Below are 14306 nucleotides of genomic sequence, written 5' to 3'. Positions count from 1 at the left end.
TGTGCCGACCCACACACTGGGAATAGTGAGGGAGGTGGGGGCCCCCATAATGAGGAGGAGTCATATAGAACAGAGCACAGAAAAGCGCCGTGGGGAAGGGATGGGGGATGGTGGGGGAGTACAGTCAGAAGGCTCTCATCAGGAGTCAGTGTGGCAGTGTGATAAAGGGGTCCGTCCACATGCCCCCTGCAGCTCTGCCTGCTGCAGCTGCCTTAAGGGAAGCAATCAACTGGTATCAGCTTGTGTTCACTATGCCTCCTACCATGCTTCACTGCTGTACCTCCAGGCAAGAAGCTCAGTGTTATAAAACAGCTTCTCCGTTGTAATTACAATTGTTGTCGAAAATGGATATCATTAGAGAAGATAAAAAGAACATTCATGTAAATGTTTTTCACAGAATGCCCGTGTTCCTCCAATGTTCTGCCTTTGTGCAGCAGAAAGATCTCCAAAAACAAATAAACAAAAAGGCCTTTTGAACTTTTCATTACAAATTTACCATTTTACTAAAATCTGGCTGAAGCATACTGTATAACTTCATTTAAAAACCCCTAGCAATGAACCATAGGAAGTATCAACAAAAAAATGTTTCATCTTTATTTATCTTTCATTTTTATAAATTCAAAATGAAGTAAAATCTGAAAGGAAATGTATTAATTTTCTGGAACAGGATATACATTCTGAAGTAAATCAAATACCAGCAGGTAAATCAAGAACATCAAAGGATTTCTCCGTTTTATTTATTTCCTATAAAAATTATTTTCTATAAAAAGTTTAAAAATTACTTTTCTTTTGATTTCTCACACACTTGCATCCAACCATACTTCAAACTGGCAGGCTCATATCACAAGTATCTCACTGCAGCCACTTCATATGTACAGATAAGTTTACTTATCCAAACCATAAAAAAATGATTGTTGTTTCTATCAAACAATAGAGATTGAGGATGAACAGCACAGATGTACATATAAATCAATATAAATATCTGTTTCAACTGCTTTTCCACAGTTAGGACTAGCCTATACTGATGTTTGTGAAAATAACTTGTCACAAACAATAGGAGTGACAATTTATATGTTCAGTGAATGTCCTCTTGTGACTCAATGGGCCTCATTCAAGGAACATCACATTTGACCGTAAACTGTATGTAAGAACGTTTCGACATTCCAGCATTCTTCATTTTTTTCTTATCCGTACTTGTTCACGACCGTTTCCTTATGCTAATCATATGAACAGGATTGTGCATAAAATTTACAATCAGTTAGCGTTCATCATCTCATACACCTGGGATATACACAAATGTGTCATGAATCCCAAATTGTTTTTTCTTAGGAACACTTTGAGAGCAAAAGTAATAATAATGTAAGAAAAGTTTTGTGAACAAGGCCGAATGTCTTGTGTACAGATCTCCTCACCATCTAAGATGTGCTCAGATGATCTTTACAGGAAACCTACACCCTTGCCAATAACTAGTCACAATATGTTATGGTTTATGAAAATTACAATGATACATGAGTAAACTGCCATTTAAAGCTAGAATTTCACTATAACACTTTCCAACAGAGGAAGAAGAAAATTAATTCAGATGGAGGTAACTTAATAAAAGAGGCTTGCACATAAGACCACCTTACTGCGAAAAATGTTTCTACCTGCACCATAACCTGCCATACTGACTAAAAGCTCACTTATTGTGCTGTATGAGTGCTCAAAGTAGAGATGGGACAATTTAATAAAAAAACATGTGATGAATGTCTGGGATGATCTAACGGTCCATAATAAAAGGAGATGCCCTTTGAGAATCTCAGTATGGTTAGATGCTGGCCACCAGGGACCTCTATGTCTGTGCCTGTTTAGAACTCTGGGGAGTGCACCCTGACATGAATTATCCATGAGCCCCTGTGTGGAAAGACAGGCGCTGTGAAGGTAATCCAGATGAATCCAAGCTTTGAATTGTTTCTTTTTAAGGCCAAATCCCAGCCATTTCCTCTCTATCAGAAGTTTGCATTCTCCACCAGTAGCACAGAGGCGATACTCACCTTTATACTCCCATGTGTTTGCACCAAGCTCATCCTTCCCGCTCCCACTGAATACACTAAGGTCAATCGCACAGATTGCACAGAACAGATACTCCCGCACTCTGTAATGACTGTAATACCAATGTTAACTTCAGATTTATCTGTGGACCCCATCCATTCCCCGGCAATTTTAATTCATATTTTAAGAATGTGTGCCGATTATGTACACAGAAATCAGCAGTACTATACCTAAATGTATAAAAACAAGCGCAATAGCTGCGACCGCACACGCGCATACATCCATGTGTGCATGCATCCAGGCACACACCCTCACACAAACACGTGACCTCTTCTTTGGCTCATGACCAACCTTTCCACAAAATTCCACAGATCTGTGAATCCATTCGGGAGTTACGCGCCTTTCTGTGATAGGCCACACCCATCGCCATGCCCCCTCTTGGACAATCGACCTTGAAAGTCACTCACCTCTACCTTCGGTCATGACCAACGTCCATGCCAAATTTCAGCCTCCTGTGGCAAAAACTGTGGGTGGGACACTTTTTGTGGACCAACCGACCAACAGACCAACCAACCAACCGATCGACAGCTGCAGTTGCAGCTAAAAATCAGCTACCATGAAATTGTACGCTTGCTTGTTTCCGGAGAGTGGAAGCAGTTAAAACATAGCATACAGACATCAATTTGGGATAGTGGTTTAGTGCACCAGAGTTAGATAATCAAGACTGCACTCTATCCCCCACTTCTTCTGGCCACAAGAAGGCATGTAACTCAAACCTGACAGGTTTGAGTGGTGAAATTGAAAGGGAATACAAGCCCCCATCATCTTTTTAGAAAGAGAGAGAGATTCTGATTTTATGAAAATCATTAAAGGTCAGTAAGCTTCATTGCTTTGCAGACTGAGATGGCTGCCACACTTCAAAACATCCTCAAACTTCACAATTTCCTATCATCCAATTCAGGTCAATATTCCCCCCAAATAATTAGTGAAACTTGAATTACGAATGAACTCATAGCCATGAGCAACCAGGGATTGAGATAAACCTAGCATTCATGCAGAACAACAAAATTCATTTAAATACGGATGTTCTGAATTAAAATACATTCTGCTAATTATATAGCAGTGGGAATGGAATACTCAGTGAAACAGATGAAAGACAGGAAGTAATTTCTTTTGTTAACCAGTATCTGGATACCACTGATTCTGATAATGCTTTTCATATCACATAAAAGCTTGAAATACCATGCAGTCTTTTCCCATGTTCCTAACTCTGAGAACAGTGGCAGGAGCTGAGGACTGAGCAATTACAATCATAGACATGGGATACATAAATATAGAACAAACAAATTAAGAACCTCACAGACAGTCAGAGCATTAAAGTAAAGGCTGTGAAGAAGCTTTTTTGAACTGAAATCCCAACATGACATTTTGCAGGAACTTCTGATCTCGGACAAGGTTTTAAATTGGAATGGTACGTTACATTTAATTAGCACATGTAAAGCCAGTTTAACAATGAGTCGTTTTCAGGGTACGTTCAACATTGGGCTACAAAGCAGGGCAGCCTTTGATACATTTTGTTTGTAAGCATTAGGCATTAGTAAGCATAAAAAAACCTCAGGTAGAGAATAATTCAGTTAATACATGGACATTTATTGAAAAAAAAATCAGAAGTATACACTTTTTTCCTAATTTCAACCTATCAAAACACAAAAAGATGAGTAAAAAGTCTTAGACAGGACTTTCCTCAAAATAGCCTCCTGTGGCTTTATATTTTACATTTGCAAATGTATATACATGAAATATGTCTACATTTCATGTCATATATATACATTTGCAAATCAATGCTTCTCATACCATTATATCCAGGGATGGTGTGCCTCCATAGTAAAAATGATGACTGTCATCCTATTTCCCACTTATGAATTTTGGACTCTCATCTTTGCAATACTGTTTGAGGACTGGTTATGTATATTAAACTCTCCTTTTCCTTCTCATAAACCACCCATGAACAGCAGACCCATGATTGGAGTTCACATACTGTATGTTTTGTTGGCTGCTAATTATTTATTAAAGTAAGGGTCTATTATGATGATATAGGGCTTTCAGCTGGACCGAAAAAAAATGTTATACTGTATTCAGAAAAATAACTGAGATTTAATTATATTTCAATATATATTGAGAAATCTGCAAGAATATTGCCTTGCAGTAAAATGCATAGGATACTTTCAAGCACTTCCTGTTATACATACACTGTCCACAAGGGAGTTACACCATTAGATGGATTTCATACAGCATTAGATGAGTTTGTAATTAGAATAATTTAGCTGGAGAGATTTTAGATTTGGCTGAGAGATTTAGAATTTAATGCTAAACATACTGTGTATAAAACTACTGTTTCTTCATTAAATGAGATTGATTAAATCTGAAGCTCTTGGAAAATAAAATTAAAACATGAGGGAACTGAATCTGGTCCAAAATTATACATTTATTTTCAGTAGTTTAACTTCTAAAAGACACCTCTTTAACCGAGGTGTCATCATTTTAGCTCCTCTTAAAAAGCAAAAAAGGCAGCATGCCATTCTCATGCCATCATTAAAAATGTGAGACACCAGTATCTGAAAGAGTAAGCTTATAACTAAACGACACTTTTATTTAAAATCCATATATAATGAACCTCCCCATTACAAAAAAAATTGATATGAGAAAACATATTTGTATGTCCCAGTCTCTGGTCTGAGTTGACAAGTTAGCATCCAGACATTCAACAATAAAATGCATGCTTGTTAACCGCAGTCTCAGAAAGTTCTTGTTCTTTTGTTTCAAATACAAGCTCCCTGAAGCAGCACTGAAGCAGTACTGATATTACTTATATCTCCGGTAAAGCATATTACTAAACCCCTGCACGTCATTACAAATCATGGTGAGATACATCCACCTTCCTTCCATGATACAATCACGAACAGTAGTCATAATTCATTCTCTGCTCCCTCTCATTATACTGTATTCAATACATCATCTTACCACATCACAACACCACCAAAAAAAAAAATTAAAACGCAGTTGATTTTAATTACAAAAATTTTCACATGGCCAAATAGATCAAATTAAATGAGGCACTTTGTGGCACAAAGGTAAAAGCGACAGTCAATGCGCAGATAACATTAATGGAGTGCACAGATAGTGAAAGACTCAAAAACTTCACCAGAGTAAACCTGACCTTTTCATTCCAGTTTCAATCAACAGAAAGGAGCTAAAAACGCACACGCTAGATTCCACAATCAGTAGGCCCCCAAGCACCTCAGCTCACTTTTGCATATGATTTGAAGCCATTTCTCAGGAGACTTCCCTAAAAAGATCAATATGAGATTGATGCTAATGAACATCTGTTTTAGTTCTATGACAAGTCATTACAGCCTTGATTAAATAGACAACATTACAATAACAAAACATTTATCAGGGTGACCTTCAGAGTTTTAATGGGTGTTGACTACAACATATTATACTGTGATAACACATGAGAGTTAAATGACAATCCTTCTTTTTTACCAGCCTGCTGTGTGGCTATTTTGGAAATATAGACCAAATGTTGTTATCTATACCTCAAAGATTTAACAACAACACATCTTTGATAGGATGAACAGTAAGACGTAAAGAAAGTTGATTCATTCATCTTTTGATGAACCGGTCAATATTTCAGATTTTCAGAAGGCTAAAGTGTAAATGAATAGAGCTATGATTCCTGTTTAGCATAAAACATCAAGAAATGCAGACCAGAGAGGAGGAATGCTCAGGCACCATATTGGTTAGACAACCGTGCCAATTATGTGACTTCCAGCACCCTGGGAAAGAAGTCTGATGTGAAATCTGTTGTGTTTGTCATCAGCTTGTCAATCTCTCCTGGCTCTGAGAGCCTTCTTTTTCAATATTCCTCAGATTCACTGTTATACGCATTTAGTCAGTCCAATAAAATCCATTCCTGATCAAGACAATTTCAAACATTACTATGCTCATCGGCTTATATAGAACAGTGATTGCAAAGTCCTAAGGTGCTTTCATTTTCCTTGAACAAATGTTTTGACTGTAATTAGGCTGATTACAAAATAATAAGAAAATAAATACTACAAAAATGTAATAGTCAAATATAGCATAGTTCAACACAAACTGGGAAGACACAAACATAAACAAGACCCTTGGCTCGGCTTTACCCTCAGATAAAGAAAAGAACCCTTTAAAAGACAGCAAGATACAGCTGTTTCTACACGGTATTACCAATAACAAATATGCCATATGCTCCATAGGAAAACAGAGAACTGGATCTGAATTAAAATGTATCGCACACTGCTAGATTCGCATTTAAGAAGCTGCATAAGCATTTAACAGAAATCCGGTAATACATAACTATAAGGATACACCATCTGCAACTGTTCTCCATTCCTGTAATGGAGCACTTTATGACTGAGTAATTGGCGTGTGATGAATTCTCAGGAATCAATAGTTGCTCTTCTCTCTTTGCAGAGATCATGTTACAGGAAGAAAACTCACAGAAAAATAACATCCTGGCATGTGGCTCAGTGAGAAAGGGGAAGGAAGGGGATGTTTCTGTATAGAATTAAAAAACATCACCCACAACAAATAAACAAAAATAGCTAAAACGAGCCACAGCTAGTTCTGCTAGACATTATTTGCATAATATCTGCAATACTGACAGGACATTGCCTGCAGTTAATCCTCACATATGGAGTGCAGAAGATTAAACAACAGGCAAAAAGCTTAAACTCGAATCGGGTCAGATGGTCCCAAAGCGCCTCTTTAGATTTCACCTACTGGTACTGCTTTTACTTCTTCAAATTCAACTCGCCCAATTCACCTAGTTAAGGAGACTGCAGGACACTGTTCATTGCCCAGAGCTATCTTCTTAAATCCATCATTAATACAACCTTCAAGGGAATCCTTTAGTGTAACATGCTTGACTACATTCACCCATTTTGATTTAACAGCCTGCACTGTTCCCTGGATTGTGCCTGTAACCTCAAGGCAAAACAAAATTTCAAAGCAATATTATGTCAATTAATAAGACTCATTATATAAGCTTATTCAAACAAAAGGTCATAAATAGTGCATAAACATAATCATTTATAACTTAGTATAATAACGTATAACAGAGTCAAAAAAGATGATTAAAAAATAGACTATGTCTGGACACAGGAGCAGATAATAACATTGCTTTCAATTTGGTCCTTTTTGCAAATGAACATCTTATTTTCTGGCAATGCAAAAGAAAAATGCATTAATCTGAACCTCATAATAGTCTGTTTATCAAATACAAAGGTGCATGTGCCACTAGCCAATGTCTGAGGAAAACAGAAGGTAACATTTCACATTGCAAATCTATATATAATTTTACTAAGGGATTTAATATACTCACCAGTGATGTAAATACATCATATCCAAATCCATCGGAGCATGTCAGCAGTGATCACCATGGTCCAGAGTCAACATTTTGTTGAAAAGAAAACACAACACAGAAAACGCAACAAATCAAATATCTTACAGAGCCTATTACATACTCCAACATACTTTTAAGCATGCATCAAATGTTTCAGATGACCAATAACTGTTTTTGTCTGTTTTCAATGGTCCATGCAATGGTCCATGTTGCATTTGGCCAGTCATTACAAGACAGAGCACTTGATGGAAATGTGCTTTCATATGTAGTCATGTATTTATTCTCACTTGCTTAAATGCGTATCGTCATACTCTAACATGTTGCACACTAACATTATTACTCTGCTAACATAATGTCAATACTAATATAGGTACAGTCAAGAGAGAAATGCACCTGGCAGAGACATATCGTGTTAGATGTATAATTATCAGATGTGGTTCAGAGTCACGTATGAATATACTGTAGCCATAATAGCAAATGTGTCACTACAAGCACAGAGCCTAGTTGATGTGGTTCATTTCTGTCAATGTTAGAACATGCTGCTCTACTTTTGTTCTCCCTTGAATATGTTCTGTTAAACCAAACAGATTCAAGTGTCCTAACTGTGACATTAGCAAAAGGCAACCTAAGTGTCCCATTTATGGATTTCCTATTGGCGTATGACAAACAAACTCTCATTTTCCACAATCATTCAAATTAATCTAATTAAACAATGGGCTGGTTACTTTATATGTCTTATATAAACTTTAGACACCACAAAAAAACATTAACCTCACGGAAAAGAACAAGACGTAACTGATAATTTCTCTCTTAGTGGCTGGTTAAATCAATCACAGCACAGAAATACCAGCAGTGGCAGGAGCAAATTTGGTAGAGGTATATGTCAAAATGACATTCAGCTCTATCCTAGCTTATTTTAGAAGAACTACAATGGTTGGGTAATCTGAATTTGGAGACACGTTCCCTGATCTCCCGTACTAGGTGAAGTTGTGCTGACTGAACTCACAGGGAGAGACAGGGTAGCTGCTGTTCCAACTGCAAACAGTACCCTCATCCTCATCTTAGGAGCCAGTAAAAATACAATCATTTCTTTGGCAATATTAAACCCTTGCAATTTGCCACACTAAAGTGAAGCAGCATCTTTTCAGCAGAACCTAAACACAAAGGTAAACTTAACTGAACACCATAAACCCAGATTCTATTTCTTTAGTGGCTAGCTTGCTAGTGAGTAACGTTATCCTCTTTCAAAGATTCCAGGCCAAGTCGTAACACTCAGCCCCTCCGCATATATTCAGAAGTAGTGGAAATGTGTGACTGGTGCCGTCTGATGCCTGCCCATAGACAATAAGCACCCCCGTTGTAGTCCATAGTAAAGCAGGAAACTGGATCATGCTCTGTAGTTTGGGGCTATATCTCTGCACTCACTACAGAGTTGGCTGAAAGCTCATTTTAATCAGGACAGCCACTCTTCTACACATACAAAAAAAACCTGTGGTGGCATTTCCTTTTAAATGTGCATTAATTTCACAATATATACAATCATTCAATTACATTTTACCACATATGGTCACAAAAATTACTTCTTTTCTGGAACATACTAAGTCAAATTTGGTACTTTTTCATACCACTTAATCACAAAAAACGCATGCTCTCATTAAGAGCCCATGGTTTTGTAGCACCACATGCAGTCTATTCTTCTTAGCATATTCACTAGTGAATATGAATTCATATTTTAAAATACTGTAGCAATGTGATGTTGCCTAACTGCTCTGTTAAAGATTAATTCATCTTTAGAGCAGTGGTTAATGCTGCCGCCACCTATTCGCCCTGGAGACTCCAGTTCGAGCCTTGCCAGATCCCTGGCGATACATTGGTTCCAGAAGTGGAGGCGGAGTCTAGATGGAGAGGGGGCAGTGCCTTTCGCTGGTGGTTTCACTCTTTATTCTTCATTGATTAATTCGTGCTTGTAAAATTCATTTAATCAGTGCTTTTTATTTTGACAAAAATATTTCTCAATAGGCTATGTCAACAATCTCGCCATAAGTATCCAAGCAACAGTTCAGTGGACAAAATGTATAATATAAGAACAGTTCATTAATAATTTCATACCGCTTTGAAAAAGCTGGCATAATTACATGAACCTTCCAAACATGACTGACAGATGGGCTAAATTGCAAAATTTCATTGTTCAACCAATATAATCAATGAGGTGCCAACCAAGTGCTCAACACGTAGCCTATACTTTCTAAGCAGGCTGTCTATTCTGAATAGGCTACATGACTTGTAGGTAGCAAATTATGATACCACTCCATGAACACTCCATCCGTGAGTTCTTTTTTTTTTTCAATCAATGGAGCACAGTGCCCCAGGGTTCGTGCCAGCAACGTCGAGAGTACCACCCGTATTCAGTTAGGGCAGCTCTCCACATAATCAGCAACCAGCTCTGCTCAGCTATGCCCGGTGAATACTGCAGACGATTACTTGCCGTCACTGTCAAGGTACGCAACAGTAGGCTATAAAGTTAAATACACATTCAATATTAAATGACACAAACGTACGTATCAATACAAAGTGTAAATATATTCCTTTCAACATGACATTGAAACCAAAAAGTGCCAACACGTTGCGGGCAAAATAACAAAACCTAATCCAGCTGCTGATAAATTAACAGCTGTGGATAAAAATTCCTAAACTCTACGCGATCACATTTTCCAACATATTCTAGTGAAAGACATATGAGACATTTTCAAATACGTTTTGATTAATCATCGTTTTCAAAGGTCCACTGATATAAGGATGCTATATGATACTAATCCAGTATTAGTCTATAACGAGAACATACCACTGAGACTGGAACTTAAATTAAACTTGCCGTTGGCGATAAGAATATACAAATTATATCGAATAATTTTAGAATAAAAGCAATCATACACATTTATTGCGTGATTTTGTTGGTTAATTTGCTTTTATCGAAACATTCCAAAATACACCAAGCTGATCGACTGCACTGCGACGTCAGAGAATTTACATTAATTTCTGGTGGTTCAGTTAATATATATATATATATATATTAATGTTCAACAGTTTCAATCTATGCTAGTATCACAGCTAAGTAAACATGGCATAATGTAAAATGCATTGTTAATCTGGTGCAAACGCTTTACCTCCGTTGTCTTCTTTTTCTGAAGCGACGTTACAAATGCACTGTTTATGAGGTACTTATTTCAGCAACGTCCAGCAAACCACAAGACTTTAGGGGGAGATCCGCATTTCTGGAAAGAGGTGAAAATAGGCTGCTTCACGCGTTCAAAACATCCCACATTCACTCTGCAACAACCACCCAGCACCACTACCGAAGGACCTCGGCTCTCCGCCCTCAGCGCGCGCAATTGGCCAGACGCTCCCTAGCAGAGAAACCACACCCACAAAATGCTTGTTTCCTTAACGGGCTAGATCACTCCCCATTGGTCACCAAAACTGTCATTCGAATTGGCATGCGTACAACGTGGGATTTGGGTTTAGGCAGATGTACCGTGATGGTTAAACAACATTTCAGCACTCTTTCACATTTCTCTGTGGGTGAACATGGCACGGAAGATAGCCGTCAAATTATTGTGGATGTCAGAAAGTGTACAGTGATTTGGCAAATGTAATCTGACATGTATTTGAACATCATAGAAGCTGCTTTGTTATGATTGTTTTAAGTACACAAAGGCAAATAACCTGTGAAATCAGTCTACACAAAGGCCTCCGTTTGTAATGGATGTTATATTTTGTGCACTGGTAGAGTATTGAAAGCCTATCATTTAAGGTTCTGTCAAATCAAACTGATGCTAATTCACCTGTTAATGGTATTAAAAGCAAGTTCTGTCATATTACAGGCCAAAATATTTTTTTTGCAGCATTACCCTGACCTTTATAGTTATTTCACTATGAAAAAGTTTAAATCTGATTTTCTTTATATAAACTTTTAGTAAGGACTGACTAGCGACTACTATTAAAATGTTCTGCAGTGCAATGACATGACCAAGCAAACATCTGGTAAAACTGTAAGTGCATGCGTCTATTTTATTAGAAAGTGTGTGGATAATCAGAGAAAATTTTAACAAATCATGCATTTAGCAGCATTCCTTGGATTCAATCAAGAAAGTGTTAATAAAAAAAAGGCAAAGCCTGAAGTCAGTAATTAACCTACCACCATTACCTACCACCACTGTTGTAGTGTTGATGTTACTATATAATAAACATTTTCTAGACAGCCCCGAATACCATGTCTGAAAGGATGACTTGCAAGTAATAGTAGAAGTAGTAGTACTTTAGGTGAATATCCATTAGGTGACAAGCCATCAGTTATTCTGTCACTTGCTGTATGTAGGACACAGCTTCCCAACCCTGTTCTTGGAGATCTACCGTCCAGTAGGTTTTCATTTAAACCCTAATTTGGCACACCTGATTCTACTAATGAGTGGTTTAATGATATCTATAGCTGTTGAACGATGTGTGCTTTATTAAGATTGGTGTGAAAACATTCAGGATGATAGATCTCCAGGAACATTTCCTGTCTGCCTGATTTCAAGGCTGAAACTGTGCCAAGGACACCACAATGTCCCTCTTGCTCCAGTTCCCATTTTATTCATCTTTTTATCGCTGGAGACTTTTTGCCCTGTCATACCATTGCTTGGTTACAAAATTCAAGGGGCTTTTCTTAACAACCAATCCAACAATCACAGAACCATTGTGTGGGAACAACGGCCCCCCATCTCTTTCATCACATCATCAGTCTGTGGCCTTGGTTCCACAATTTCCCTCTTTGCAATCAACGAAGAACATGTTTGTCTAATATATCTCTGTTACCACACAGAAATGCTGGATTGTGTTTGGCAGGGCATAACCAGTAAGTGCTTGTGCTGACATGAACATTGACTCAAGATAACAGATAACTAGAAATTGTCACAATGAAAACAGGTCAAAAAATGACACAGAACAGAAATTGAATTGACACAAGTATGGTTAGATAGAGTCATATAAGGAGATAGTGGTAGTACACAAAATAAACCCACTTCACCAAAACAACTGTTTCAATTTTGAGAAACGAGCCAAATAAATGAACGTGGCCACAATGATAGAATGCACACTTCCAACTTCAGTAAAAATGTAAAACTGAAAATACGATCTGGTGTTAAACTGGTTGATTTGAATATCAAATATATAAAATGCCACATAATTAGAGAGAAGCAGTTCTGTAAATGTCAGTATGCTCATTTGAGTTATTAAAGACCAAGAAGAATGATTATATTTTACTGGTAGTATTTAGTAGTCGTATCATGAGTAATAATTATTATAAGACATTTTTTTGGCTCTGTGCTCTGTACTCCATAATTGCAGATTTGTAATCAAACATGTGGTTAAAGTGCACAATCTAAGATTTTATTTAGGGGTATTTTCTATGCAATTGGTTTCAACATGTAGAAATTGAGGCACTTTTTAGACATAGCCCTCCATTTCAGGGGACAAAAGGCTTCACAGGTGTTTCTGATTAATCAGTTGTGTTCAATTGCGTCCTTAGTGCAGGTATGAAGAGCTTTCAATATTTCATTTTGATTATAGTCTTTTGGTTGCCTTTAGAGTCTGTTATTGGCATTTGTCAACATGAGGACCATTGTTGTGCCAATAAAAGTCAAGAAAGCCATTATGAGGCTGAGAAAAAAAGTCAGAGACATAGGACAAACCTTAGGCTTGCCAAAATGTTGGCAAAACTTGGCAAAACTGGCAAAGCTTGCAACATTATAAACAAGCAAAGATGCACTGGTTGCTCAGTAATGGCAAAGGGCTTAGTAGGCCAAGGAAGGTCTCTACAGTTTATGAAAGAGAAAATGTCACCATAATGAAGAAAAACCCCCAAACACCTGTCTCACAGATCAGAAACACTCTTCAGGTGGCAGGCATGGAGGCAACAGTGATACTGTTCTCACCATCATAACCTCAGAATACTTCATGAACAGAACTGCAGAGGCTACACTGCAAGATGCAAACCTCTAGTTAAAAAAAGATGGCCTGGTTACAGTGTTTTAAGTGTCTGAAAAAGCCTGCAGAGTTCTGGAAAAAGGTCTTGTGGACAGATAAGAGCAAAATCCACTTGTATCAGAGTGATGGCAAGAGCAAAGTGTGGTGGCCAAAAGGAACTACACAAGATTCAAAGGAATTTCTACATGGTGAAACCCAAGTGTATAGAAATACCCTTGAATACAAACTGAACATTTACACATTAACCACATGTGAATTGGTGGTTACAAAAATTGGGGAGTACAGAGTCAAATCAAGAAAAAAATATGTCTTTGTCTAAAGCATCACGGAGCTCATTGTATTTTTGTGTAACATTTTTTTTTGTTTGTTTGTTTATGTTTATAAGATATACTCCATCCTTTGTTATTTTCAGAAGTTTAGCCTTCACTCAACAATATCCTGTCTGGCATTGGGGGATTTCAGAAAGTTCAATGACTGTCTTCGTATTATGAGAGCTGAAGCATTCTGGTTATTGATGCAATTTTGATGCTTAAATGACTGACTAACAGAGGGAGTGAGTGAAGCTTGTCAGACTGATTATATTTTCACTCTTTCCACTAAACCATTAAAAACTGTAAAATTAATGGTGCTTTTAATAGTCCCTGAGAATCTCCTACTTCCCAATCAGTAAAGTCATTGAATGTAACTTCAGCATTCAGGTACTCTTGCAGTTGGAACAACTCATCAACCACTGAGATGTTTGTTTCAGCCAATATCGGTTGTAAAGTTAAAAAAAACATTAGTATACACATGCTACCTGTCATCG

Source organism: Anguilla anguilla, chromosome 4 (assembly GCF_013347855.1).
Source record: "Anguilla anguilla isolate fAngAng1 chromosome 4, fAngAng1.pri, whole genome shotgun sequence".
NCBI classification, from domain to species: Eukaryota; Metazoa; Chordata; class Actinopteri; order Anguilliformes; family Anguillidae; genus Anguilla; species Anguilla anguilla.
This window is presented reverse-complemented; position numbering follows the sequence as displayed.